This window comes from Salmo salar, chromosome ssa29, assembly GCF_905237065.1.
Source record: "Salmo salar chromosome ssa29, Ssal_v3.1, whole genome shotgun sequence".
Classification (NCBI taxonomy): domain Eukaryota; kingdom Metazoa; phylum Chordata; class Actinopteri; order Salmoniformes; family Salmonidae; genus Salmo; species Salmo salar.
Window position 1 is genome coordinate 42,319,534 of NC_059470.1, and position 25,724 is coordinate 42,345,257.

Here is a 25,724-nt window from a genome sequence, read left to right on the forward strand (position 1 = left end):
ATGCAGAGCAGAGCAAAATTACAGCAATACTTGCTAACTGTCAAAATCGAAATTCTACAACCACCTAAATGGAAGCGATTCCCAAACCTTCCATAACAAAGCCATCACCTACAGAGACATTACCCGGAAAAGAGGACCCTAAGCAAGCTGGTCCTGGGGTTCTGTTCATTAACACAAACAGACCTCACAGAGCCCCAGGACAGCAACACAATTAGACACAACCAAATCATGAGAAAACAAAAAGATAATTACTTGACACATTGGAAAGAATTAACAAATAATCTGAGCAAACTAGAATGCTATTTGGCCCTAAACAGAGAGTACATAGTGGCAGAATACCTGACCACTGTGTCTAATCCTAAACTTAAGGAAAGCTTTGACTATGTACAGACTCAGTGAGCTTAGCCTTGCTATTGAGAGCATCAGACCTGGATCTCAAGAGAAGACAGGCTATGTGCACAATGCCCACAAAATGATGTGGAAACTAAGCTGCACTACCTAACCTCCTGCCAAATGTATGACCATATTAGAGAGACATATTTCCCTTAGATTACATAGGCCTACATAGAATTTCGAAAACAAATCCAATTTTGATAAACTCCCATATCTATTGGGTGAAATACCACAGTGTGCCATCCGAACAGCAATATTTGTGACCAGCTGCCACAACAAAAGGGCAACCAGTGAAGAACAAACACCATTGTACATAGCACATATTTATGTTTATTTATTTTCCCTTTTGTACTTTAATTAACTATTTGCACATCGTTAAAACACTGTTTGTAGCCATAATATGACATTTTAAATGTTTCTATTCCTTTGGAACATTTGTGAGTCTAATGTTTAATGTTCATTTTGTATAGTTTATTTCACTTTTGTTTATTATCTACAGTGCATTTGGAAGGTATTCATACCCCTTGACCTTTTCCACATTGTTTTTACGTTACATCCTTATTCTGAAATAGATTACATAATTTCTTTCCCTCATCAATCTACAATCAATACCCCATAACGACAAAGCAAAAATATGTTTTTAGAAATTGCAGCAAATGTATTACAAATAAAAAACTTAAATATCACCTTTACGTAAGTATTCAGACCCTTTACTCAGTACTTTGTTGAAGCACCTTAGGCAACGATTACAGCCTTGAGTCTTCTTGGGTATGACGCTACAAGCTTGACACGCCTGTATTTGGGAAGTTTCTCTCATTCTTCTCTGCAGATCCTCTTAAGCTCTGTCAGGTAATTTCAGGTCTCTTCAGAGATGTTAGATCGGCTTCAAGTCTGGGCTCTGGCTCAAGTCCGGGCTCTGGCTGGGCCACTCAAGGACATTCAGAGACTTGTCCTGAAGCCACTCCTGCATTGTCTTGGCTGCGACCTTAGGGTTGATGTCCTGTTAGAAGGTGAAGCTTCACCCTAGTCTGAGGTCCTTAGGGCTCTGGAATAGGTTTTCATCACAGATCTCACTGTACTTTTGCTTCATTCATCTTTCCATTGATCCTGACTAGTCTCCCAGTCCCTGCAGCTGAAAAACATCCACACAGCATGATGCTGCCACCACCATACTTCACCGTACGGATGGTGTCAGGTTTCCTCCAGACGTGACGCTTGGCATTCAGGCCAAAGAGTTCAATCTTGGTTTCATCAGACCAGAGAATCTTGTTTCTCATGGTCTTCGAGTATTTAGGTGCCTTTTGGCAAACTCCAAGAAAGCTGTCATGTGCCTTTTACTGAGGAGTGGCTTCCATCTGGCCAATCTACCATAAAGGCCTGATTGGTGGAGTGCTGCAGAGATGGTTGTCCTTCTGGAAGGTTCTCCCATCTCAATAGAGGAACTCTAGAGCTCTGTCTGAGTGACCATCGGTTCTTGGTCACCTCCCTGACCAAGACCCTTCTCCCTCGATTGCTCAGTTTGGCTGGGCAGCCAGCTCTAGGTAGAGTCTTGGTGGTTCTAAAACCTCTTCCATTTAAGAATAATGAAGGACACTGTGTTCTTGGGGACCTTGAATTTACCACAGGTGGACTCTAATCAAGTTGTAGAAACAATGCACTGTCGTGCATGAAAAGCCCAGGAGGCCGGACGTTTCTGAGATACTGGAACTGGCGCGCCTGGCACCGACAATCATACCACGCTCAAAATCGCTTAGATCACTCTTTTTGCCCATTCTAACGTCCAATGGAACAGTAACTGAATGCCTCAATGCCTGTCTGGGGTGGCGTACCTAATAAACTGGCCACTGAGTGTATATTATATTCCGGACTCTGACATTGCACGTTCTGATATTTATTAATTTCTTTCTTTTTACTTTTGGATTATGTGTGTATTGTTTTGTATTGCTTTCTATGTATTATTGCTGCACAAGCATTTCGCTGCACCTGTGATAACATCAGCAAATCTGTGTATGGGACCAATACACTTTGATTTGATTTATAGGCCTACTGCTGTGTCTGATCTCCACGTTCCATGTGCTCATTTCTTTATCGCAATGACTCACGGTGAATCAATTTGGCCATATGGCAGAGGCTGGTGCTCTCGCATTCGTCGACTTTTGGTAGAAATGGTAGGATAAATTGTACATAAGCTTCTCCAAGCTTGAAACTCAATCAGCTACCCATGTTGTCAGGCATCGCATTTTCTTGGAAAATACAGTTCGCATGTTCTTCTTCACCACGATCAGCTCAGAAATGGACAAATACAGATTTTAAATGACTAATTATATTGACACTACAGCCCACTGAGTGAAACTCCCGGACAGCAGTTGTGAGTAGCCTAATTTGATTCCATAGGCTGTTGTCCATTTTACTTTTACCTTTCCTATTTTTAGGGTTTGTTCATTCATATTCACATCGAAGAGTATTCTGATTTGATAGGGTGCCATTTAGGCTATTTGATCGAAATCAAGCGTGATGTAAAAAAAAATCGAATTAAATCACATGTTATTGGTCACATACACATATTTAGCAGATGTTATTGCGGGAGTAATGAAATGCTTATGTTCCTAGCTCCAACTGTGCAGTAATAACTAACAATTCACAACAACACACACAAATCTAAAAGTGAATGAATGGAATTAAGAAATATATAAATATTAGGATGACTGAACAAAATGACTAATAGCGTGTAGCACTCACTTGTAAATAGAGTATAAATATATATATATATACAAAATTAAATAAATATATATATATATATATATATTTTTTTTTTTTTTTATTTTTTTTATTTCACCTTTATTTAACCAGGTAGGCAAGTTGAGAACAAGTTCTCATTTACAATTGCGACTTGGCCAAGATAAAGCAAAGCAGTTCGACACATACAACAACACAGAGTTACACATGGAATAAAACAAACATACAGTCAATAATACAGTAGAAAATAAGTCTATATACAATGTGAGCAAATGCAGTGAGATAAGGGAGGTAAAGGCAAAAAAGGCCATGGTGGCAAAGTAAATACAATATAGCAAGTAAAACATATATGTGATGGGATGTATAGACATGGACAGTATGTGGATATAATATTTAGTATATCTATAGAATACGTAGGATAGAATAGTATATATATGTGATGGTATATGTACAGCAATAGTTAAATAGGATGGCCTTGACTAGAATACAGTACCGTAATTTCCGGACTATTAAGCGCACCTGAATATAAGCCGCACCCACTGAATTTAATTTTTTTTTATTTTGAACATAAATAAGCTGCACATGTCTATAAGCCGCAGGTGCCTACCGGTACATTGAAACAAATTAACTTTACACAGGCTTTAACGAAACACGGCTTGTAACAAAAATAAATAGGCTTTAACGAAACACGGCTTGTAACAAAAATAAATAGGCTTTAATGAAACACGGCTTGTAACAACAACAAAAAATATTTGCAGTAAGCTTTAGTTGTCTTTTTGCACTGAGTCAATTCCTCACGCTGCTGTTTCCAACGTCTTATCATCGACTCAGTAAGACCAAGCTCCCGTGCAGCAGCTCTATTTCCTTTCCCAACAGCCAGATCAATCGCCTTCAACTTGAAAGCTGCATCATATGCATTTCTCTGTGTCTTTGCCATGATGAGGGTGACAAAATGACTACCGTAATCAGAATGATGGGAAGTTTGAGAGCGCTCGATTTAATCTAAACAGTAAACAAAAAAGTTGTTTGACCTTAACCCGTTCGGCAATTTCATTGGTCTAATGAAAGCTTCATGCCTGAGCACGTCACAGAATGTGTTTTTTTGGAGAAAGAAAATGTGAAAGCGGGAAAAATCCATATATTTGCCGCGTCATTGTTTAAGCCGCGAGGTTCAAAGCCTGGGAAAAAAGTTGCGGCTTATAGTCCGGAATTTACGGTATATACATATGAAATGAGTACAACAGTATGTAAACATTATTAAAGTGACCAGTGTCCGATGTCTATGGTCATAGGTCAGCAGATTCTAAGGTGCAGGGTTGAGTAACCAGGTGGTAGTCGGGGAGGGTACTGGGTAGGAGGTTGGCTAGTGATGGCTATTTAACAGTCTGATGGCCTTGAGATAGAGGCTGTTTTTCAGTCTCTCGATCCCAGCTTTGATTCACCTGTACTGACCTCGCCTTCTGGATGATAACGGGGTGAACAGGCTGTGGCTTGGGTGGGTGATGTCCTTGATGATTTTTTTGGCCTTCCTGTGATGTCCTGGAGAGCAGGCAGTGTGCCCCCAGTGATGCGTTGTGCATACCGCACCACCCTCTGGAGAGCCCTGTGGTTGCAGATGGTGCAGCTGCCGTACCAGGCAGTGATACAGCCCGACAGGATGCTGTCAATCGTGCATCTGTAAAAGTTTGTGAGGGTCTTAGGGGCCAAACCAAATTTCTTCAGCCTCCTGAGTTTGAAGAGGCGCTGTTGCGTCTTCTTCACCACACTGTCTGTGTGGATGGACCATTTCAGATTGTTGGTGATGTGTACACCGAGGAACTTGAAGCTTTTCACCTTCTCCACTGCAGCTCCGTTGATGTGGATGGGAGGGTTCTCCCTCTGCCGTCTCCTGAAGTCAACGATCAGCTCCTTCGTTTTGCAGAAATTATTTTCCCTGCACCACTTCGCCAGGGCCCTCACCTCCTCCCTGTAGGCTATTTCGGCATTGTTGGTAATCAGGCCTACCACTGTTGTATCATCTGCAATCTTGATGATTGAGTTGAAGGCGTGCATGGCCATGCAGTCATGAGTGAATAGGGAGTACATGAGAGGGCTGAGCACGCACCCTTGTGGGGCCCCTGTGTTGATGATCAGTGTAGTGGAGGCATTGTTTCCTACCTTCACCACCTGGGGGCAGCGCGTCAGAAGTACAGGACCCAGTTGCAATGAGTGGGGTTCAGACCCAGGGCCCCGAGCTTAATGATGAGCTTGGAGGGTACTATGGTGTTGAAGGCTGAGCTGTAGTCAATGAACAGCATTCTTACATAGATATTTATCTTGTGCAGTGCGATGGTGATTGCATTGTCCATGGATCGATTGGGGTGGTATGCAAATTTCAGTGGGTCTAGGGTGTCAGGTAAGGTGGAGGTGATATGATCCATAACTAGCCTCGCAAAGCACTTCATGATGACAGGAGTGCTACACGCTATTAGTCATTTTGTTCAGTTACCTTTGCTTTCTTAGGAACAGGAATCTTGAAGCAAGTGGGGACAGCAGACTGGGATAGGGAGAGATTGAATATGTCCGTAAACTCTCCAGGAAGCTGGTCTGCCATGTTCTGAGGACACGGCTAGGGGTGCCGTCTGGACCGGCAGCCTTGCGAGGGTTAACACACTTAAATGTCTTCTCACGTTGGCCACTGTGCTATTCTCAAAGTGGGCGAATAAGTTGTTTAGCTTGTCCGGTAGTAAGATGTCGGTGTTCACAACATGGCTGGTTTTCCCTTTGTAATCCGTGATTGTCTGGAGTCCCTGCCACATACGTCTCGTGTCTGAGACACTGAATTGCGACTCCGCCTTGTCTCTGTCCTGACCTTTTGCTTGTTTGATTGCATTACAGAGGGCATAACTGCACTGTTTGTATTAAACCATATTCTCAATCACCTTGCCATGGTTAAATGTGGTGGTTCGAGCATTCAGTTTTGCGCGAATGCTTCCATCTGTCCACGGTTTTTGGTTTTGGTAGGATTTAATCATCACAGTGGGAACACCATCCCCTATACACTTCTTGATGAACTCAGTCACAGTGTCAGTGTATACGTCAATGTTATTCTCAGAGGCAACCTGGAACATATCCCTGTCCACGTGATCAAAACAATCTGAAGCATGGATTCCGATTGGTCAGTCCAGCATTGAATAGACCTTAGCATGGGTACTTCCTGTTTGAGTTTCTGCCTATAGGAAGGGAGGAGCAGAATGGAGTTGTGATCTGATTTGCTGAAGGGAGTGCAGGGAGGGCCTTGTAGACATCCCAGAAGGGTGAGTATCAACGGTTGAGAGTTTTTAAAGTGTGAGTACTACAGGCAATGTGTTGATTGAACTTTGGTAGTGTTTTCTTCAGATTTGCTTTGTTAAAGTCCCCCTGCTAAATGCAGCCTCAGAATATGCATTTTCCAGTTTGAAACAAGTCCAGTGTAGTTCCTTGAGGGCCGTCGTGGTATCGGCTTGAGGGGGGATATACATGGCTATGACAATAACCGAAGAGCATTCTCTTGGGAGATAATACGGCCGACATTTTACATTTTAGTCATTTAGCAGACACTCTTATCCAGAGCGACTTACAGTAGTGAATGCATACATTTCATACATTTTTTTCTTTTTCTTTTTCTCCGTACTGGTCCCACGTGGGAATCGAACCCACAACCCTGGCGTTGCAAACACCATGCTCTACCAACTGAGCCACACGGGACCCCACATTTGCCTCACATTTGATGGTGAGGCATTCTAGGTTGGGTGAACAAAAGGACTTGAGTTCCCACAATCACAACATGAGTAGTTAATCATGAAACATGTCCGCCTATCTTTTTCCCAGAAAGTTCTTTTTTCCTGTCTGCACGATGTACTGAGAACCCAGCTGGCTGTTTGGACGGGACAGTATAGCTGGAGAGAGCCATGATTCCGTGAAACAGAGTATGTTAAAGTCCCTGATGTCTCTCTGGAAGGAGATCTTCGCCCTGAGGTGGTCTACTTTATTGTCCAGGGACTGAACATTATAGAGTAATATACTCGGAAGCGTTGGATTCAATTCGTGAGTCGTATTTCTGGTCGGAATGCTGGTGAGTTACCATCGCTCTAATATCCAAAAGTTATTTCCGGCTGTATATAATAACGTAAAAAACATTCTGGGCTAATAATGTAAGAAAAAGCACTGAAAAAAAATACAGCGAATATACTGTACAAATAGTGCAAAGTTACTTAGCAGCTAGAAACAGAGCTGCGAAGTCTATCAGAGCCATCTTGGTGAGTGTGTGTCTCATGAGATTGTCATAAATTTGGTCACCCTGTAGGCTACAGAAAAGTCCACAGAGGCAATATACTCTTTCTTCCATACAGGCTACATGATTAATGTTAGATGACTACAGGGCTGTGTCTCTTCAACAGGACCATGGAGAGGATCACTGGGCATGGACACGATACATATTTTGTGTCTCTGCCCTTGGCAAAGTGGGTACTGCTTATCATGTTGACCTTAATAGCCCATATGCCACTTGCTGAGAGAAGTTATCATTGTTTTGGGGCAGAATTATGTGACTTTTTTGTGTTGTTGGTCAGTTTATCCCTGAAAATGCCTCCCTCATCAATATGCTGCTCTAAGAGGCCGCCTAATCCTGCCTAATGGGTGGGATGGCCCTGGGTTAAGCGCTTTGCTCAAGGGCACAACGGCAGGCAATGGCCTCTAGAATTTGACACCAGCAACCCTCTGGTTGCCAGCTCATTTACCGTCAGATTTTTCCCGTCGGACCCTGAATTCAAACTGGCAACCCTCCAGTTGCTGGCTCACCTCTCTAACCTGCTAGGCTACCTGCTGCCCCCTACATGCCAGTATGCAACACTCTTAAACAATTCCCCCAGGGAAGAGGAAATTATCCTTTAAGGTAAATCTTTAATGGAAGCAAGATGCTTTATTCAACCGGGCCCTGGTCTGTTGTCTGGTCTGGTTGTCTGGTCTGTTGTCTCGACTGTTGTTTGAAACACATTCAACCCTCAGTCAACTACTTCATATAATCTCTAGAGTTGTTGAGTGCTAGCTGGCTAAGCAGAGATATGTATAGGTATCCCCCTTTCCCATTTATGCTATCACAATGTCTTGCCGGCTAACCTGTGGGCTATGCTATCACAATCGCTAGCTGGCTAACCTGTGTTCTAAGCTGTCTCAATGACTAGCTAGCTAACCTGTGGGCTGTGCTAGCTCGATGACTAAGCAAACCTGTGGGCTATGCTATCACAATGACTAAACTAAACTGTGGGCTATGCTATCCTAATGACTAGCTGGCTAACCTGTGGGATATGCTATCAGAATGACAAGCCAGCTGACCTGTGGGCTATCACAATGACTAAGCTAACATGTGGGCTATGCTATCACAATGACTAGCTGGCTAACCTGTGGGCTATGCCTGTTACCTAGCGTTGAAGCTATTCTATCTCAATAGTCTGTTAACTAGCTAGCCAGTATTACTCTCTCTGTCTCTCTATCTGTCTCTCGCTCAAGGTAAAGGGTTCGATATATTTAGCCCAGCAGGCCTTGGTTACCGTAACCAGGGTGTTGTTTACACAACATGGGGCTTTGCTGCTCTAACACACACACTCCAGGACGTAGATATACTTTATATACCCAGACAGAGAGCCTTGAGTGGGGAGGACAGGACAGCTGCCCCCTAACACCCCACTTATCCCTCACACACACACATACCAGATCCACATCACACGGTCCATTTTTCAAAATATCATGCTACATTAAATCCACATTAAAAACAGATGCAGCTTTGTAACAATGGTAATCTCTCTCTCTCTGTGTGTGTGTGTGTGTGTGTGTGTGTGTGTGTGTGTGTGTGTGTGTGTGTGTGTGTGTGTGTGTGTGGTTGAGAGAAAGTGTTGTGTGTTTTTTGTGTGCGAGTTAGAGCTATGACAGAGTTATATTGATCATATAAAATAGGTAGTTTTTTCAAACTTTAGTAGCTACTAAAAGTGATTTAAAGTTCATAAAATGATTTAGAACTGATTATAGCAGTATTCTATGGTGAAAGATACATGGTATTCTATAGTGAAAGATACATGGTATTCTATGGTGAAAGATACATGGTATTCTATGGTGAAAGATACATGGTATTCTATGGTGAAAGATACATGGTATTCTATAGTGAAAGATACATGGTATTCTACAGTGAAAGATACATGGTATTCTATAGTGAAAGATACATGGTATTCTATGGTGAAAGATACATGGTATTCTATAGTGAAAGATACATGGTATTCTATGGTGAAAGATACATGGTATTCTATGGTGAAAGATACATGGTATTCTATGGTGAAAGATACATGGTATTCTATAGTGAAAGATACATGGTATTCTACAGTGAAAGATACATGGTATTCTATAGTGAAAGATACACATGGTATTCTATAGTGAAAGATACATGGTATTCTATAGTGAAAGATACACATGGTATTCTATAGTGAAAGATACATGGTATTCTATGGTGAAAGATACATGGTATTCTATGGTGAAAGATACATGGTATTCTATAGTGAAAGATACATGGTATTCTATGGTGAAAGATACATGGTATTTGTTGTGTATGATAGGCCAGAAGGCTAAACTGAAAAACCATAATTGTAACTTAAGCCTATATTAAATTTAAACTCTACAAATTACAGATGGTGGAATTGCAAAAACACTTCAGTGCAAAGGTGGTTATTTACATAGTGATTTCCAAAACAACAGTACTGCAAAAGTATAAACATAAATGATGAGGCCAGCTAACTAGTGATTTCCCATCAACGTATCAATGGAAACATTTAAACTGATAGAGGAACCATATGTAGGATAACCCCTCCCATCAGAACATTTCAAACTCATTCATTCATTTATCAAGCCGTTATACACATCAAAGCATACATTTTCCACTCAGATAATCATATCATTAATTATATTCATTGTACAATAGCAATCGGCTTCTCATTTTTGTATGTTTTTTAAAATTTTATTTAACCTTTATTTAACTAGGCAAGTCAGTTAACCGGTCTGGGCTAGGGGGCAGTATTTTCACGGCCGGATGAAAAACGTACCCAATTTAAATCTGGCAAAGAGATGGCATTCAAGACATGTTAATCTATAAGTCTTTGAATGACAATATTACATTTTAACAATGTTTTTGAATAGTAATTTTGTAAATTGTAGCGCTGAGCATCGGAAGCATTTGAGGGAAAAGATTTTCTGAACGTCATGCGCCGATGTAAAATGCTGTTTTTATACATAAATATGAACTTTATCGAACAAAAAATGCATGTGTTGTGTAACATGATGTCCTAGGAGTGTCATCTGATGAAGGTTGTCAAAGGTTAGTGCTGCATTTAGCTGTGTTTTGGGTATTTGTGATGCATGCTAGTTGCTTTGAAAATGGCTGTGTGATTATTTCTGGCTGGGTACTCTGCTGACATAATCTAATGTTTTGCTTTTGCTGTAAAGCCTTTTTGAAATCGGACAACGTGGTTCGATTCAGGAGAGGTGTATCTATAAAACGGTGTAAAATAGTCATATGTTTGAGAAATTGAAGTTATAGCATTTATGAGGTTTTGCATTTAGCGCGACGCGATTACACTGGCTGTTGATTAGGGTGGGACGCAAGCGTCCCACTGGCCCAGACAGGTTAAACAGGTTACTACTCTGGCCCAGAAACTAGAATATGCATATTATTAGTAGATTTGGATAGAAAATACTCTGACGTTTCTAAAACTGTTTGAATGGTGTCTGTGAGTATAACAGAACTCATATGGCAGGCAAAAACCTGAGACAAATCCAAGCAGGAAGTGGAAAGTCAGAGAATTGTAGTTCTTCTTTTGATTCTCTATCGAAACTACAGTGTCTGTGGGGTGACGTTGCACTTCCTAAGGCTTCCATTGGCTGTCAACAGCCTTCAGAAAATAGTTTGAGCATTCTCCTGTCACTGGGCAGATAGTAGGAGCTCAGTTACTGAGTGGTCTGCCCGGCAACAAAGGGAGTGGATATGCGCAGTCACACTAGCTCGCTGTTCCTTCTTTTTCTTCTAGAATGAATATGCTATTGTCCGGTTGGAATATTATCGCAATTTTACGTTAAAATACCATAAAGATTGATTTTAAACAGCGTTTGACATGCTTCTAAGTACGGTAATGGAACATTTTGACTTTTCGTCTCTGGTTCCCCGCTCGCGCGTTATGCCTTTGGATAAGTGATCTGTACGCACGAACAAAACGGAGGTATTTGTACATAAATATGGATTATTTTGAACAAAAACAACATTTCTTGTGGAAGTAGCAGTCCTGGGAGTGCATTCTGACGAAGATCAGCAAAGGTAAGAGAATATTTCTAATACTAATTCTGAGTTTAGGTTGCCCCGAACTTGGCGGGTGTCTGTATAGCTCTCTGTGATGGCTGAGCTATGTACTCAGAATATTGAAAAATGTGCTTTCTCCGTAAAGCTATTTTAAAATCTGACAAAGCGGTTGCATCCAGGAGTAGTCTATCTATAATTCTTTAAATAATTGTTATATATTTTGTCAACGTTTATGATGAGTATTTTTGTAAATTGATGTACACATTCACCGGGAGTTTTGGTGGGAATACATTTTCTGAACATCACGCGCCAATGTAAAATACAGATTTTTACATGTATTGTGTAACATAATGTCCTAGGAGTGTCATCTGATGATGATCGGCAAAGATTAGTGCTTCATTTAGCTGTGTTTTGGGTTGTATTGACACATGTCCTTGCTTGGAAAATGGCTGTGTGATTATTTTTGTCTATGTACTCTCCTAACATAATCTAATGCTTTGCTTTCTCTGTAAAGCCTTTTTGAAATCGGACAATGTGGTTACATCAAAGAGAAGTGTATCTTTAAAATGGTGTAAAATAGTTGTATGTTTGAGAAAGTTGAATTATGACATTTTGTTGTTTTTGAATTTGCCGCCCTGATATTTCACTGGCTGTGGGTGGGATGTCCCACGTAGCCCATAGAATTTAAGAACAAATTCTTATTTACATTGATGGCCTACCTCATAACTCATTATAAACTGGGTGGTTCGAGCCCTGAATGCTGATTGGCTGACAGCCATGGTATATCAGACCATATACCACGGGCATGAGAAAACACTCATTTGTACTGCTCTAATTACATTGGTAACCAGTTTATAATAGCAATAAGGCACCTCGGGGCTTGTGGTATATTGCCAATATACCACGGCTAAGGGGTGTATCCAGGCACTCCGTGTTGCGTCGTGCATATTAAGAACTGCTTTTCTGACCACTTTTCTCCATTACATCACCAGATTCCTGCCATAAGCTCTGGACCATTGCACTGGATCATCGCAGCTAGCTAGCTGCTACTGAGTGGCCCAGCCTTGAGCCAGGCCCATCTCCCGGCCTGCTCAGTGGACCCTATGATCACTCAACTACACAGCTGATGTCTCCCGGACTCTTAACTAACACGACTAGAAGCCACTACATCACCGGATTCCTGCCATAAGCTCTGGACCTTTGCACCGGATGCGTCGGAGTGGCTATAGTGGCTTACACCCTTGTCCCGAAGCTAGCACCAGTTAGCCTCGAGCCAGGCGCCTCTTCCGGCTAGCAAACTAAATTACTCCAGCTACAATTCCTCTTTTGCCAATTGGCCTGGACCCTTTGTCGACATGGAGCCCCGCCGATCCATTACGACTGGTCTGCCGATGTGATTCCGTCCGTTGTGCTCTCAACCGGCCTTCGCCGGACGTCGGTGATGCCCTTGTCCCAAAGCTAGCACCAGTTAGTCTCGAGCCAGGTGCATCTCCCGGCTAACGTAGTAACGACTACCTAACAGCTTCCCTGTTTCATCTTTTGCTGTTCACTAGACCCTATGATTACTTGGCTACATAGCTGATGCCTGCTGGACTGTTCATTAATCACTGTACTCCATTTTGTTTATTTTGTTTATCTGTCGGCCCTTGCCTCGAACTCAGGCCCTGTGTGTAGTTAACTGACCCCTCTCTGCCCATTCATCGCCATTTTACCTGTTGTTGTTGTCTTAGCTGATTAGCTGTTGGTGTCTTACCCGTTGTTGTCTTAGCTAGCTCTCCCAATCAACACCTGTGATTGCTTTATGCCTCGCTTTATGTCTCTCTCTAATGTCAATATGCCTTGTATACAGTTGTTTGGGGTAGTTATCATTGTTTTATTTTACTGCCCTTTTGTCCCACCCCCCACACATGCGGTGACCTCACCTAGCATAACTAGTGCCTCCAGAGATGCAACCTCTCTTATCGTCACTAAATGACAAGGTTTACCTCCACTGTACCCGCACCCTACCATACCCCTGTCTGTGCATTATGCCCTGAATCTGTCCTTCCACGCCCAGAAATCTGCTCCTTTTATTCTCTGTTCCCAACGCACTAGACGACCAGTTCTGATAGCCTTTAGCCATATCCTCATCCTACCCCTCCTCTGTTCCTTGGGTGATGTAGAGGTTAACCTAGGCCCTGTGTGTTCCCTGGCGCTCTCATTTGTTGACTTCTGTAACCATAAAAGCCTTGGTTTCATGCATGTTAACATCAGAAGCCTCCTCCCTAAGTGTGTTTTACTCACTGCTTTAGCACACTCCGTCAACCCTGATGTCCTTGGCGTGTCTGAATCCTAGTTTAGGAAGGCCACCAAAAATTCTGAAATTTCCATCCCCAACTACAACATTCTCCGTCAAGATAGAACTGCCAAAGGGGGAGGAGTTGCAATCTACTGCAGAGATAGCCTGCAAAGTTCTGTCATGCTTTCCAGGTCTATGCCCAAACAGTTCGAGCTTCTAATTTAAAAAATGAATCTCTCCAAAAATAAGTCTCTCACGGTTGCCGCCTGTTATAGACCCCTCTCAGCTCCCAGCTGTGCCATGGACACCATATGTGAATTGATTGCCCCCCATATATCTTCAAGGTTTGTTCTGTTAGGTGACCTAAACTGGGATATGCCGTCCTACAATCTAAGCTAGATTCCCTCAATCTCACACAAATTATCAAGGAACCCTCCAGGTACAACCCTAAATCCGTAAACATGGACACCCTCATAGATATCATCCTGACCAACCTGCCCTCCAAATACACCTCTGCTGTTTTCAATCAGGATCTCAGCGATCACTGCCTCATTGCCTGCATCTGTTATGGGTCCGCGGTCAAACGACCACCCCTAATCACTGTCAAACGCTCACTAAACTAACAAAAAACACAATCGGTTGGGGACACGTAAAACATCTGCCTTCTTCTCTGGCGCCACTTGTGATCTTATACATTTACATAACCCCACCGCTACTGACATGGTGTCTTCCAGTACTCCCATTCACATGGACATGCAATTCAGGAAAGGCACTAAAAAAGCCAGTCCGATTTCCGTAGCTAGGGTCCTTATTCCAGCATAGCCGGAAGCTACAAAGAGGGAGAGAGAGGAACAGAAACAAACAAACAGAGTGCTCATCCATAGCATTGACAAGTACAATAAATGTCACTTAAATTCGGGATAGGTAGTCCACCATGACATTTTCTTTTCCTGCCTTGTGACGTACACAGAACAAGAAGGGCTGGAGCTCCAGATACCACCTGGTCATGCGAGCATTCCGGTCCTTTATGGTCTGGATCTAGGTCAGGGCTCTCTGGTCCGAGTGCAGGTCAAATTCTTTCCCAAGCAGGTAGTACCGAAGGCTGTCTAGCGCCCACATCATAGACAGGCACACCTTCTCAATGGTCGAATATCTAGTTTCCCTGGGCAAGAGCTTCTGACTCATATATAGCACGGGGAGCTCTTCTCCTGGCTCCCTTAGGCCAGTACAGCTCCAATTCCTACAGCCGAAGCATCCAACTGTACAAGGAACCTCTTCTGAAAATAAGGGCTCTGGAGAACAGGGGATGAGCACAGACATTTTTTTGCATCATGAATGCTTCCTCAAACTCCTCAGTTCACTTCACAGGTTTGCCACCTTTGATGTGAGGTTGGTCGGGGGAACTGCGATGGTGGAGAGCTGGGGAATGAATCAACGGTACCACCCTGCCAGAGCTAGGGAGGACTTCACCCTTACCCAGCTAGTAACCCAGGTACTGTTTCACCCACTCACACATCTCCTGTTTCACCCACTCACACATCAGGAGGTTAAGCGTGAGGCCTGCATCATGGATCTTCCCCAGGACTCTGCTAAGATGCTATATGTGCTCTACCTATATCAGGATTGGCTGTAGATCACCACATCATTCAAGTAGGCAGCACAGCAATCGTCACAGTCATGGAGGACCTTGTCCATCAGCCTCTGGAAGTTGCAGGGGCCCCATGAAGCCCAAACTTCATAACCTTGAACTGGAACAGGCCCATCGGCATCCGGAAGGCAGTGTAAGACCTGGACTTTTTGTCCAGGGTAACCTGCCAGTACCCTTTGCAGAGATCCTTGCGGACCCGGCTCTCAATACCCCAGACTAGTGTGACTGCTAGACAGGAGGTAAGGAGGATGGTCTCAGGGTCAGATGGTATAGCAGTGGAACTATACAGGTGGGAGAGGGCCTCAGGCTTCACATTCTTGGACCCAGGGCAGTAGGCAATGGTAAAATTTAATCAAGTGAATAACAGAGCCCAACGAGCCTGCCTTGAGTTGAGGCGCTTGGCGGTGCGGAGATATTCCAAATTCTTATGGTCGGTCCACACTAAGAACGGATGTTCCGCCCCTTCAAGCCAGTGCTTCCACTCCTCCAGCTCCATCTTGACCACCTAAGTTCCCAATTTTCCATGTCATAGTTCATCTCAGCGGAATTGCGATGATGGGAGAGGAAAGTGCAGGGATGCAGTTTTTGGTCCTGGAAAGAACATTGGGACAGGACAGCCCCCACTCCAATGTCTGAGGCATCAACCACCACGAACTGACGGGACGGGTCCGGATGGATGAGGATGGGGACCACGTCATACAGAACCTTGGGAGAGGTGAATGCAGAGAGGGGGGCAGGCCAGGGTGCTGTAGCCCTTAATAAAGCGTTAGAAGAAATGAGCAAATCCCAGGAAACGTTGCAACTGCACTCTGGATGTGCGTTGGGGCCAATCCACCAATGCTCTCACCTTGTCAGGATCCATCTGAATGTTCCCTGCAGCGATGACATATCCCAGAAAGGAGATAGTGGAACGATGGAACTCACATTTCTCCACTTTAACAAACAGCTGGTTCTCCAAGACTCACTGGAGGACTTGTCGGACATGGAGAACATGCTCTTGAGCCAACCGGGAAAAGACAAAGATGTTGTCAAGATAGACAAACACAAACCGGTTAAACATGTCACAGACCACATTACTGACCAGGGCCTGGAACACTGTGGGAGTGTTGGTCAGACCAAACGGCATAACGAGGTACTTGTAGTGTCCGCTAGCCATGTCGAAGGCTGTCTTCCACTCGTCTCCTTCCGGTTTCTGAACCAGGTGGTAGCCATTCCGAAGGTCCAACTTCTAAAAGATGGTTGTCCCCTAGAAATGCTCGAAAGCCGAGGAGTGGTACTGGGTAACAATTCTTAACAGTGATGTCATTGAGGCCCCGGTAGCCGATACACGGGTGCAGGGTTTTGTCCATCTTTTCCACACAAAAAAACCCTGCACCGGCAGGGGATGCAGAAGGCCGCATGAATCCTGGCAGCTAGAGAGTCCTCAATGTATACCTCCATGGTCTTGGTCTCTGGGCCAGACAGAAAATAAAGCCACCCTTGAGCTGGTGTGGTGCCCGGGAGGAGGTCAATAGTGCAATCGTAGGGTTGATGCCAAGGAAGGGATGTGGCACCAGCCTTGTTGAAAACCTCCCGGAGGTCCTGGTACTTCGTGGGATGGTGGAGAGATCCGAGGCTACCCAAGCCTGCAGAAGGACGTACAATGGCAGGCTGTGCCACCTTAAGGCAATGTGTGTGGCAGAACTGGCTCCAACACAGGATAGAACCAGTATCCCAGTCGATCAGGGGGTTGTACCTCTGGAGCCATGAAAATCTGAAGACCACAGGAGTATGAGGAGATTCAATTAGTAGAAACTGTATCAACTCACTGTGGTTACCCGACACTCGCAGGTTAATGGGAACCATTCTGTGAGTGACCCTGCCAAAGCTCTGGCATCTATGGGAATGGAGAGCGGTTGAGTAGAGATACCCAGCTCAGATACCAGGGCATGAAGCCTACTGATGAGCCTGGTCTTTTTACTGGACAGGTGGAAAATGTAATGTCCTGTAGTACCACAATACATGCAACTGTTGGAACTCAGCCTGCATAAACGTTCACTAGGAGACAATATAGCCCTGCCCAATTGAATGGGCTCAGGAAGAGATGAGTCGCCAGTCCTCGATGATCCCCAAAGCGGCTCGGTTGATTTCGGATTCTCTTGGGAATGCAGGCACCTGGGACTTCCGAGGTTCTTCGGAGGCGAGGGAGAAACCGTGGACGAGCGAGTGTGGCTGAGAACAGACCTCCTCTCCCTCTTGCGTTCCCGCAGGTGCCCATTGATCCTTATTGTCAAGGCTATGAGGGAGTCGAGGTCCCTGGGTAACTCCCGGGCTGCGAATTCATCTTTGATTTCCTCCAATAATCTATGAAGGAGGGCATGGAACAGGGACTCCGGGTTTCAGGCGGCAAGCATGCGAAAGTCTATCGCGTAGTCTGCCACACTGGGGGAGTCTTGACGCAGGCGAAGTAGCTTCCGAGCCACCTCTTTCCCAGACGCCGGGGAATCGAACACCTTTCTTACCTCCGCCACAAAATCCTCCAGACTAAGGCAAACGGCGGATTGTTGATCCCACACCGCCGTAGCCCAAGCGAGCACCCTTCCAGACATCAGCATTATAAGATACTCTATCTTTGACCGGTCTGAAGGCAACAAAGAGGGCTGTAGCTCAAAGATGAGGGAGCACTGGGAGAGAAATGCCCGGCAGGTTCCAGGATCTCCAACATAGCGCTCCGGAGGAGGTAAGCGGTGTTCTTGGGAAGCCGGAGTAGGCTGGGGAGAATATTGCTAGTAGCGTGGTTACTGAGTGCCCAGGAGGTTTCCATTGTGGCTTGCTCCAGTAATGAGTTGAACATATTGTCATGGCGTTCCCCCAAAGTATGGAAACCCTTCATAAGGTTTTGAAGTAGCTCCTCATGTCTTCCAATGGTGGCTCCTTGCAGGGAGACAGCATTGTGGAGCTGGTCTGAGTCTGCTGAGTCAGTCATGGCTAGTTCGTACCATCACGACTTAGGATATGAGCCAGATCCAGACACAGGAGGCAGATAGTACAGTTCTCAGATAAGGGCAGGTCGAGGACAAGCAGATGTTCTTAATCAGGTCAGAGACAGGCAGGTAGGTACAGGATGGCAAGCAGGCTCAGGGCAGGCAGGCAGGCAGAATGGTCAGACCCTTGAAAACTAGGGAACAAAAACTTGAGAAACGGGACAACACGCTGGTAAGACCTGACAAGACAAGACAAACAGAAATGCAGGTATAAATACACAGGGTATTTAGGGGGAAAAAAGGAGACACCTGGTGGGGGGTGGAGACAAGCACAAGAGAGGTGAAACAGATCAGGGTGTGACATTTGCAGTATGTTTAAACATCAGTTTACATTGAGGGCCAGAAGAAACAGGAGCCTGAGGTAGGTCTTATGTTGCCCTAGGTGGCCTGCCCATGGAACAGTATGTTTAAGGTTGAGAACAAGGGGTCTACAACTAGACGGCACCACTACCTTCCTATCTGCTTCTGACCTAAGGTAGAGTATGTGGTTGTCTACTGTCTAAATCCCCCACATGAAGATTGGCTGTCCCAGGCATTGTCAAACAAAAGTTTCAAGGTTGGATCAGACTTCTGAAGTGTAGCAATATTTTGGGGATCATCCCATTGTACCTCTACCCAGACATATCAGCAACAGGTATAGGGGTCGCCACATTCTTCTCAAGACTTCGCTGGTGGCGTGACATTCTGGGCCTTTTGGTTAACCCACTTGCACAGACTATCACACAAGTCAGGTAGATGTTGTAAACCAGTTTTGGCACGAGTGAAAATTGAGCATGACACATGAAAATCAGACTGGCAAACTAACTGCTCATATAGTTGAGCCCCGCATTTCCAACAGATCAGAAAGTACAGGCACATCCCTCCCCAAAATCAACTCAAAAGGTAGATTCTCCATTATCCCAACTTTCAGGAGGTACATCTGACCCTGAATCTCAACTGTGAGCTCAGCTATGGGCTGCTGCAACTGGTCACCGTGGACACAATGGTTCAGTGTCTGGTGACCGCAATCAATGCAATTGCCAGGTACATAACATATTCCGATCAAAGACAGGGAACTGCCGGTGTCAAGCATTGCAGTAAGACTTTTACAATTCCCTTTTACAGGTACCAAGACTGACTCTTCCCCACTCTGCCTATGCTGAACACCATCCCCCTCTCTGAGCAGATATCAGTAACCTGAGAGCTTGGATTTACGTGGTGGACACATTGAAGCTTTGTGCCCTTGCTGCTGACAGTAAATCAGGTCAGGCCACTCCTTTCAGAATGAACTGCATGATCCCTTACATCCCTCCTCCCAGACACAAACCCCTCAGATTTACCTACACCATCTCTGGTGTCTCTAATGTCCCTTGTGCCCCTTGTGTCTCTAAATCTCCTTGGAGTGGGTGCTGCAGGTCGTGGTTGGACCCCTTTACTTGCGTTAAGGTACTGCAGTGCCAGCTTTGCCTCCATAAGCCCATCCTTGGACCCAGGTCCGAGTATCATGTGGGAGAACTTGCAGAAGTTGCTTGAGGATGACGACATCACCAATCTCGTCCCGCATCTTCTCATCCGGTCGAACCCATCGTTGGTAGAGGCCCTTGAGGCGGTGGTATGTCTCCATCAGTGAATCATCCGACGGCGTCGATGCAGCTCTGAGGCGTTGATGGTAGGTCTCCGGGAGATGTTTAACTTCACCAGCAGCGCACCCTTCAAGTTCTTGTAGACGTTGGACAACCCCTCTTCCTTCACTGTGTAAGCCTCTAGGCCTTGCCAGTGAGCAATGGGACAAGTTTACAGGCCCATTGTACCTCTGGCCACCGTCACATCTTGGCCAGTCGTTCAAACCTCAGCAGGCAGTTTTCAATGTCTTACCCCTGGTGGTATGAAGAGATCTTCAGCTCCTTCCTCAGGAATGCTGGAGGGTGGATGTTTGCGCTGCTGGACTGGTCTCCTGGTGCTGTGGTTGGCCTCATCACTGCTTGGGGTCCCTGCTGCGTCGATCCTCCATCGTCCTGGTGTTGGCAGACCTAATATTGGGCTCTCACTGATGAGGTCCACTTGGCGAGGAGATGTGAGGATAGATTGTTGTAGGAACTCTTGCTTGTCCTGACCTCTGTTTTTATTATTTATTTTTAAACGGCTGATGTTTGTATGTTACCCGGGGAATTAGCTGGTGGATAAATATTTTCTCAAGTGTACTGAGACTTATGTTTTGTTGTATACTGAACAAAAATATAAACTCAACATGTAAAGTGTTGGTCCCATGTTTCATGAGTTGAAATAAAAGATCCAAAATATGTTCCATAAGCACAAAAATATTATTTCTCTCAAATTTTGGGCACAAATTTGTTTACAACCCTGTTAGTGAGCATTTCTCCTTTGCCAAGATAATCCATCCACCTGACAGGTGTGGCATATCAACAAGCTGATTAAACAACATGATTATTACACAGGTGCACCTTGTGCTGGGGTCAATAAAAGGCCACTCTAAAATGTGCAGTTTTGTCACACAACACAATGCCACAGATGTCTCAACTTTTGAGAGAACGTGCAATTGACAAGCTGACTGCAGAAATGTCCAACAGATCTGTTGCCAGAGAATGTTATGTTAATTTCTCGACCACAAGTCGCCTCCAACGTCATTTTAGAGAATTTGGCTGTACATCCAACCGGTCTCACAACCGCAGAACACGTGTAACCATGCCAGCCCAGGACCTCCACATCCGGCTTCTTCATCTGCGTGAACATCTGAGACTAGCCACCTGGACAGCTGTTGAAACTGTTGGTTTCCACAACCAAAGAATTTATGCACAATCTGTCAGAAATCGTCTCAGGGAAGCTCATCTGTGTGCTCGTCATCCTCACCAGGGTCTTGACCTGACTGCAGGTCTGCATCGTAACCGACTTCAGTGGGCAAATGCTCACCTTCGATGACCACTGGCACGCTGGAGAAGTGTGTTCCTCACAGATCCTGGTTTTGACTGTACCGGACAGATATGTGTATGACGTCGTGTGAGCGAGCAGTTTTGCTGAACAGAGTGCCCCATGGTGGCGGTGGGGTTTTGGTATGGGGCAGACATAAGCTGCAGACAACAAATATAATACAATTTTATTGATGGCAAATTGAATGCACAGAGAGACCGTGATGAGAGAAGGCTGTATCACAACCTGACCGTGATTGGGAGTACCATAGCGCGGCGCACAATGGACCTAGTGTCATCCGGGTTTGGCCGGTGTAGGCCGTCATTGTAAATAAGAATTTGTACTTAACTAACTTGCCTAGTTAAATAAAGGTTAAATAAAAAATTAAAACATTTAAATATCCTGAGGTTCGTTGTCATGCCATTCATCCACCGCCATCACCTCATGTTTTAGCATGATAATGCACGGTCCCATGTCGCAAAGATCTGTACACAATTCCTGGAAGAAGATAATGTCCCAGTTCTTCCGTGGCCTACATACTCATATGTTACCCACTGAGCATGTTTGGGATGCTCTGGATCGACGTGTACAACAGCATGAAGAGGAGTGGGACAACATTCCACAGGCCACAATCAACAGCCTGATCAACTCTATGTGAAGAAGACGTGTCGCACTGCATGAGGCAAATGGTGGTCACACCAGATACTGACTGGTTTTCTGATCCACGCCCCTACCTTTTGTTTAAGGTATCTGTGACCAACAGATGCATATCTGTATTCCCAGTCACGTAAAATCCATAGATTAGGGCCTAATAAATGTTTTTAAATTGACTGATTTCCTGTAACTCAGTAAAATCTTAGAAATTGTTGCATGTTGCATTTATAATTTTGTTCAGTATACATCAAATAAATGTAATAATATGAATAATAATGGTGATGATGATGATCTCAGTCAGAATCTACCAGAGGGTTAGTTCTACAAAGGAATCTAGCCAGGATCAGTTAGCTTCACATTGCAGCTCAGGCTTCATCCGTACTACAATGGTGGATATTGCTCGTCTGCCTACCACTAACTCCAGCAAGCTTGTAACTGCACATGCATGTTGCACATAGCCAAACTATTCATTGAGACAATGCTGAAACATCAATCCAAATGAAAGTAAAATTAAAGAAAAGTTATCTTTGCAAATTCAGCAGTCTATGGTTGAAAATAGGCTTTTAGAAGTGCCTTTATTTTATTTCTACTCATTAATGTCGTCTTTGTTGTGGTTACCAATGCACAAGCAACTTTTATCTCCTATTGATAAAATCATTGTATTAAGTCATACAAAAGTTTTACTGTGCGTAAATGCATTCTGTCCTTACTAAATGTGTCATGTCATCCGTATTTTAATTACAATTTTTTTTACGCAAAAAAACATTTGATTAGTAAAATATTGAATAAGTAGTCTTCCTCAAATGAAGGGGATGATGACACAATCATTGCTAGAGGGAGAGAATCTAATTTCATTGGTTCTCAACTCGTGGCTCAGACACTTCATTTAGGATAAATGGAGTTAGCCCTGAGTTAGCCCTGAGTTAGCTCTGAGTTAGCTCTGTGTTAGCCCTGAGTTAGCCCTGAGTTAGCCCTGAGTTAGCCCTAAGTTAGCCCTGAGTTAGCTCTGAGTTAGCTCTGTGTTAGCTCTGAGTTAGCCCTGAGTTAGCCCTAAGTTAGCTCTGAGTTAGCTCTGTGTTAGCTCTGAGTTAGCCCTGAGTTAGCCCTGAGTTAGCCCTGAGTTAGCTCTGAGTTAGCCCTGAGTTAGCCCTGAGTTAGCCTGCCCTGGAGCAGGTTAGTTCTGAAGGACTTGTTGCCATAGCTGGCTGAAAGGTCAGCCACTTTCATGGTACAGGTTATCCTGAGCTGAACTCAGAGTTGCCAAAGTTACCTCAGTAACTCCTCAGACCTGATTCATAGTACAAGGCTCTGGACATCAAGATAGCTTTACACGCACAGAGCGAGGGAGACACACACACACACACACACACGTATTTCTCTGAGTCTCTTACCTGTTGATGTAACCTCTCTGACGTTTGATCCCAGTTACCTTTAGTTGACCTTTATCTCTCTTTCTCTCTCGCTCTCCCTCTTCCTGTAACCTCTAACTTTTGATCCCAGTTCCCTTCAGTTCTCTCTCCTTCTCTCTCTCTCTCTCATCTCTCTCTCTCTCTCTCTCTCTCTCTCTCTCTCTCTCTCTCTCTCTCTCTCTCTCTCTCTCTCTCTCTCTCTCATTGGCAGTAAGATTCTTCCCATATCTGGGATTTGTTCTAACTATAAATAGCAGAGAAATACACAGAGGGGACCTGCTTTCTGTCCACACACACACTCACACATATATACACACACACTCACACATATATACACACACTCACACATACAAAAAACTCACAAAGATAGACACACACACACACTCACACATATAGAAACACACACACTCACACACACATATAGAAACACACACACTCACACATATAGAAACACACACACTCACACACATAGACACACATACACACACACAAACATACACACACACACACACACACACACACACACACACACACACACACACACACACACACACACACACACACACACACACACACACACACACACACACACACACACACACGCACTCATGCGCACGAGCATATACTCATAAACACACAATCCTCACTCAAACATGTCCTCCTCTCACAGTTAACTACTGAGTTAAGTCTGACAGTGAATGGACCTAACATGTTCAAGCCAATCTTTTACCTAAATATAAAATGGCATTGCCCTATTTCTATTCTGAGTTGCACACACACACACACACACACACACACACACACACACAACACACACACACACACACACACACACACACACACACACACACACACACACACACAGTGTTTACGGGGGTATGTGTGTGTCAGGTCTCTTACCTCCTGCTGCGCTCTGTGCCTGTTTTTTTCAGGTCCTCTCCAGCAGACTGACCTGATTCTGCTCCGTGTGGTTGGCTCTCAGACACAAAGCTCCGCCCCAAAATGAAACTCTGGGATTATAGAATGACAACGACTAGAAGAGACTCATGAAACATGAACAGTTGATTTAACATTACAAGACAGTGGTGTAAATTGTCATGAGAACGTCACAAGATGCCAGACATTAACGACTAATAGAAGGTTGATCAGGCATATAAAACATCTCAACTCTCTCTCCCTGGCTTCTCCCTCTCTCAACAGGTAAACTAACTCATAACTCTCTGTCTTTCCCTCTCCCTGGCTTCTCCCTCTCTCAACAGGTAAACTAACTAATAACTCTCTGTCTTTCCCTCTCCCTGGCTTCTCCCTCTCTCAACAGGTAAACTAACTAATAACTCTCTGTCTTCCTCTCTCCCTGGCTTCTCCCTCTCTCAACAGGTAAACTAACTAATAACTCTCTGTCTTTCTCTCTCCCTGGCTTCTCCCTCTCTCAACAGGTAAACTAACTCATAACTCTCTGTCTTTCCCTCTCCCTGGCTTCTCCCTCTCTCAACAGGTAAACTAACTAATAACTCTCTGTCTTTCTCTCTCCCTGGCTTCTCCCTCTCTCAACAGGTAAACTAACTCATAACTCTCTGTCTTTCTCTCTCCCTGGCTTCTCCCTCTCTCAACAGGTAAACTAACTCATAACTCTCTGTCTTTCCCTCTCCCTGGCTTCTCCCTCTCTCAACAGGTAAACTAACTCATAACTCTCTGTCTTTCTCTCTCCCTGGCTTCTCCCTCTCTCAACAGGTAAACTTACTAACTCCCTCTCTTTCTCCCTCTCCTTTTGTTTCTCCTCTCTCCTTCTCTCGCTAGACTCGACCATGATATGAGCCAGCTCCCTAGCCTCCACTCTCTCTACACACACACACACACACATAAAAGGTTATCTGAGATCAGATAGCAGTTGTCTGACTGGTGACCATTGCTTCCTGTCCATTTTGTCACTTAAGGCTCAGATAGGGAATAGAGGGTCCAGGTAATTTATAACCGTTGCGTAAATTTCATACTAAATTTCATCGTGCAACTTTTCTGAAAAGTCAGAAAATATTGTGATTTATAAACTTGGCGCAGACTGTACATATGCATGTTTCCCGTTATAAATTAGACCTGTCGTGAAACTGTGCGGGTCTGAACAAGCATTAAAACTCCACCTGGAAAACACCCTCCATTCACCTTTTATGGTGACAATAACACCCTGCATTCACCTATTATGGTGACAATAACACCCTGCATTCACCTATTATGGTGACAATAACACCCTGCATTCACCTTTTATGGTGACAATAACACCCTGCATTCACCTATTATGGTGACAATAACACCCTGCATTCAAATCAAATCAAAT

The 25,724-nt window shown here is 44.3% G+C and overlaps 1 protein-coding gene across 2 annotated transcripts in view; it reads right to left on the reverse strand.

The window, feature by feature from the left end:
* Positions 1 to 24,590, reverse strand: part of smpx (small muscle protein X-linked) — a 40,196-nt gene extending 15,606 nt beyond the window's left edge. Inside the window, exon 1 of one of the 2 annotated variants that reach the window (XM_014181868.2) lies at positions 24,296 to 24,590. The gene's annotated coding sequence lies outside the window, so the exon portion shown is untranslated. Of the gene's footprint in view, positions 1 to 23,377; positions 23,616 to 24,295 lie in introns of those variants that run through there. The other variant, XM_014181867.2, reaches the window with a different exon arrangement.
* Between the last annotated feature and the right edge of the window lie 1,134 nt (positions 24,591 to 25,724).